Below are 5,494 nucleotides of genomic sequence, written 5' to 3'. Positions count from 1 at the left end.
AGCTTCTTCGAACGCTAAGAAATCCTCGCTGAGCAAATCCGTTTTGGGGATGTCCTTTAGAATTTCCTTACAGTTTGAAGTCCACTTGCGTAATGGAAAGCCAGCTGAGTGTAAGGCTTCGCGAATCTCGTTTCTTGCTTTGATGGTTGACGCTATTGTGTGTCCTCCAGATAAAACATCATCTACGTACATACTCTCTCTTAGTATGCTAGCCGCTGTAGGGTGTGAATTTAACACGTCGTCTGCCAGTTGTAGGAGCGTTCTTATCGCGAGATATGGAGCGCATTTCACTCCGAAGGTAACCGTCTTTAATTCATAAAGACTAATAGGGTCATTCGGGGACGTGCGATGCACAATACGTTGAAATTTGGTGTGATTTTCGTTCACCCAAATTTGTCGATACATCTTTTCGATGTCGCTATTGAAGACGAAACGGTATAGTCTCCACCGTAAGATAAGGATGGGTAGATCGGCTTGTAGAACTGGGCCTGGGAGGAGAATATCGTTTAAGCTATTACCGTTGGCCGTAGGGCTCGAGGCGTTAAATACTACTCGTACCTTGGTGGTTGTACTTTCTGCTTTAATAACGGCGTGGTGGGGCAGGAAGTAATGATCCGAATCGTCGGATGGGATATTCTTTTCTAATTTTCTCATATGTCCAAGCGTTTCATATTCTGACAACACTCGAACATATTCTTTTCCTAAATCTGGGTTTTTTATTAGCCGCCCCTCATTCCGGAAGAATTGAGAGCATGCACGCTTCAGGGATGGTCCCAAGTTAATATTGTTAGGGTAATCCTGCCGGAATGGTAGTGACACGGTGTACCTTCCATTCTCACTTCGCTGCGTTGTTTCTTTAAATAGTTGTTCGCAGTACCTTTCATCCTCATTTAATATTTTATTTTTGGGTACATTTTCTACCTCCCAGAAAGCTTTGAGTTGATTGTCTAACGCAACCTCGTTGTAGAAAGACATAATGCTCTTCGTTGGATTCGGTGATTCGATACGACCGGTCAGTATCCAACCGAACACTGTCTCTTGGGCTAAGAGTGTGTTTAGCACATTCTTTTTTATACCGTTGCTAGTGAGAGCTCTGCCTCGATGATCAATCGGTGGCAGAAACTCAAAGCCGTCCATCACACTTTCTGCAAGCGATGGAAAACCGAATATCTATCCGAACTTCACAAACGAGTGAAGTGTAAGCATCCCAGACAGAATATAAAAGTAGGAGATCTCGCTGTCCTCAAAGAGGACAACTTATCTCCCAACGAATGGAGGTTAGGTCGAGTTGTCAACGTACACCCCGGCGAAGATGACCGAGTACGCGTAGTCGACCTCAAAACCGAGAAGGGTCAAGTCAGACGACCTTTGGTCAAACTGATCCTTCTTCCCCCGGAAGATACGGATTGGGAGAAGGTGACGAGCTCCTAACAAACACTTCCGTTCCTCCATATACCTACGTTCAAAAAAAAATCAAACCCAGCTCTCGTTCACCCGGAACGAGGCCAACCAACTATCCTAATCAGATCGCCCATCTGCCACCAAGCACTTATTTTTAATTTTGCAAATAACCCAAATTCACTCACTCCCCAGAGCGAGGACACCAGAAATCTTCCCACTCACTCGTTCTCCCATAACGAGGATACCAGACAACCCCAAGTTCACTCGCTCACCTAGAGCGAGGATCACAAAACACCTACGCACTCGGATAAATGCACGAGGCTAACCGAATTTATCAAAATTCCCCATCACATATAAGATCAAAATAACCAGCAACGAACCCCCAGAAATCCTTGAAGCTCCGTAGAACTGGCAAAGATATAAATTCTACACGCCAAGGAAAAGAGTTTTAATATGCATATCGGGGTTCTTCATCATAAAAAAAAAAAAAAAAAAAAAAAAAATCGTACGAAAACGAAAGGTACGACAAATCCGCCATTATTGAAGTTTTTAAACAGTCCTACTGCAATCGTTGTATGCGGGCCTCCATAACACATTCTTGAACAAGCTCAACCTGAGAAAAAGACAAATGAGCACCGTCAACAACTTAACAAAAAATGTTATACCCAACATTGCCATATCATCAAGTCTGAAGTTAACTGCACTGATACTGAACGGGTACAATAACAAAAAAACGGAGCAGGCAAATGCGCAAATTCCGGAAGACTGGACACGCTTTCTGATGGATGAAGAGACAAAACAGCAACTATCGGCGCTACAACAATAACCAAAATGGTAGAAAACCTGGAATATGCTGTTAATAACGGCTTATCAGTGAGTGATTTGCAAATACCTTTAACCATTCAAGAAAGAAAGAATAATTTGAGCCAGCAGCATCACTCGTTTTTAAACCTAAAGCGTCAGTTTTCCACAGCTAATATGCTAACCGAATCACAAACCGCATGTTCAGTCGAAGTGACTCATCGCTCAAATCAATATCACGCAACAGTGAATGATAAAATATCTGTAACACATACAGCAACAACAGCGACAGCGACAACTACAGTAACCGCTAAGAGTAAGAGCATGAAACCATCCACACCAATGATATTGTCACGACCTTCTTCCCTGGTGTCAGAGGCGTCCACTATTGTTCAAAACAACCCCCAATAAGTCGACAACGGCACAAGTTAGGACCTTGCCGCATCGAAAAATAGCGCCTAGGAATGAATCAAATAAATTATGTCAGATTACAACAGTAAAAGCTGTTACTAAGGCACAATCAACTAAACTGCCATATCGCTCAGCATCAAGATTGGTCGCACCTATTGGATGGGGCGAAGCACTGCTACAACTACTTGTTGCAGGAAGGGCACTGTTGCAAGTTCGAGATGTGTACGCCCAATTGGGGCTTCTGACTCAACAAACGAATATAAATCTAATATGACGATATTGGGTTTCATTGCACAGCAATGTAAATCAAACAACTGGCGTATCGCAGTGCTAATACCTTCACAACACATACAAATTAGACGCAGCCACACGTTCTTGCTCCTATGCAAACTTATTTTCAATTTTCTTCCACAACTGGAAGTAATTTATGTATCGATTGTGTAAGCACTGCCAGAAGTTTATTCGTTAAAGTAACTTGCAATATCGCACTATACACACAATATTTTTGTCCCGAGTATTTGTATTATTTCTACCGCGAGTTCATATTTCTGATCAACATAAACCCGGTTAACAAATTACCTTTGGACTACGGCAGACGCATCGGGTGTCTTCTTCCTGGTCGCTTGAATTTCTTCGTGTCATAATCAGAGAAGTCCTCATAATTAACGAAGATTCCAGCGGTGTCGTTTTAGTCCTCATATTAGGTCCTTTTTCTCGGCGACGGTGATCACCTGAAATGAGCATACAAATGTGTTATTTGGATTTCTTAACAACAAAGTATTCGAATCATCTACTTTGTTCTGCTATGTTTTCAGTACCTACCTAATGTGCATACGTCACATTACTATTCCCCTTCCTTGTTGTTGGAGTACACGGTCATAACTGCCATATATTGGAAGAATTCCTTTTTTTCTCAGTGGATTTTGACGTTCAGTTAATCCATACTAACACGCCCGTTTTGCTGGTTGTGAGATTAAGGCTGTGTCGCAGAGCGTGGCGTAGAGAACGCCGCAGAACTAGCTGCACCACCACTAGCGCCAGCATTAACACCACCTAATAGGGAATGATGAAACGGAGGAGAAGGAGTGTTCTCGCGACACTGCGCCTTTGGCGAATCAGACGTATGGCAGCATAACCGCAACGAATCATGCGGCCAATCACTATACCGACAGGCACGGCTGGTAATACAATCAATAACATACCGGACAGTAGTATAGTCATTTTTTGGTGCCTCGTTGGAATAAAATGGTGTATGTGGATACGATCTTACACGCAACATCCCTGGATTCCTCCTCATTAGTATATCCGACGGTTGCAGGTATGCTGCATTTAGTAGAGGTAAATATTATGGTGGAATAGCGACTGCACTTACAAACCTTCGATTTCACCGCCATATATATATCCCAGTGCTTCAACTGCATTGTCTTGAGCTTCCTTATGGTCTCTGGTCACACTGATTGCGGGCTACAAATTTGTTTTATAAAATCTGATACAATTTACGGCAAATGAAATTCAACTAATTTTCTGTGACCAGCTGATTTGAGCCAGGGAAGTTTTTGATGTTAAAACCGGTGCTACCACTTTGGTCCATTTCAGCCAAAGCTGATACTTATTTTTTATGGGTGGTCTGTTATCTATCTTGGAAACACGATCGAAGATTGCCGTCAGCGACGAACTACGTTCATTCGAGCACATACGTGGCCTTGATTAAATTTAGTCAATATCAAAACAAAATGCTATTACAAGATGGTTGTCAGTGACGTTTTTCCACCTGCTATGGGCGCATCCACAGCCCTGTTAGTAATGCCATCGTTGGCGGACGTAGACAGTCTTTATGAAGATCTAAGGGAGAAATCCCATGCGGAGCTTTCTCGAATGACTAATGACAGTTTGCGGGAAAACGCCCGGGCCATCACACACAGGTTCAACATTGTATTCCGCAGTGCAAGAAGCGGTAGCAGAGGGTCAAGCTTACCTGTACCAAAACGAATAGGTTTTACTCCTGCAACATAACCTGAAAATTTTTTTTTTCTTTCGCTTAAGTGCCGCAGCGCTCAGTTGTTGAACAATACTTACCGTCCTTTCCAATGATTAATTTGCTACTTGTTGGGGGGGGGGGGGGGGGGGGGGGGATATCAATTAAATTACGTTTTTGAATGTCAACCTGTTGAAAAGTGAAAAGAAAGGTTAAAAAAAAAAATATATATATATATATATATATTTACTACATTAAACAATACGTACCGTTTTTATTTTGCGACCGGCCGCCTCGTGGATTTTTTCACAATGACATTTCTCATTGAGGAAATGTCATGAATCACGCACAACATCGAGTGCAACTAATACTGAGCATCAGAGGCACCCGGTGGTATTCCCCACTATTTCAAGCATAAAAGCTAATGTGCATAATTTTGACCGCGGCGCTTCGCGTTAAAGCTTTAATTCTGCTTCGAGGACTTTTGTACAACGTTACAATGGGGCAATTGACATGGAGTAACTGTGTAGGTTTATTTTAACTTGAGTTGCAAATTCGTGACAAGCGACAAGGACCTTCGCTGCTAATTCTATATGGTTGATTATTTTTATTGGGCTGTCTGCTGGCACCAGTAAGGGCTCTAACCAACGGGAAATAGAAAGCCATAGTCGAATTGCGAAAGATATAGAATTTTCGCGTCCCACAGCGTGAACGAACATCACCCAACCAACCGCATGGCCACTAGCCTCTGCACATCCATAAGGTGCCACATCCAGTCGAACAAAAAAAAAAGCAGTCGGCCCGAGAGCGACACGACACATTAGACGCTGGAACGGAGACCTCGGCCTCTTCGTCCAGCCCGGAAAAACCTAAACATAAAAATGCGAGTCTGGAACGGAGACTTCG

At 42.9% G+C, this 5,494-nt stretch overlaps 1 long non-coding RNA gene across 1 annotated transcript; it reads right to left on the bottom strand.

Annotated features, from left to right (window-relative positions):
- Positions 1–2,864: 2,864 nt before the first annotated feature.
- Positions 2,865–4,722, bottom strand: LOC137238573 (uncharacterized). Its single transcript, XR_010949216.1, has 4 exons — positions 4,690–4,722; positions 3,990–4,615; positions 3,436–3,936; positions 2,865–3,344 (listed from the first exon to the last, which is right to left on the bottom strand). It is a non-coding gene; the product is annotated as an uncharacterized lncRNA (long non-coding RNA).
- Positions 4,723–5,494: the final 772 nt, after the last annotated feature.

This window comes from Eurosta solidaginis, chromosome 1 (genome assembly GCF_040869045.1).
Source record: "Eurosta solidaginis isolate ZX-2024a chromosome 1, ASM4086904v1, whole genome shotgun sequence".
Taxonomy (NCBI): Eukaryota; Metazoa; Arthropoda; class Insecta; order Diptera; family Tephritidae; genus Eurosta; species Eurosta solidaginis.
Note: the sequence above shows the minus strand (reverse complement) of the source record. Positions and strands in the feature narration are given on the sequence as shown.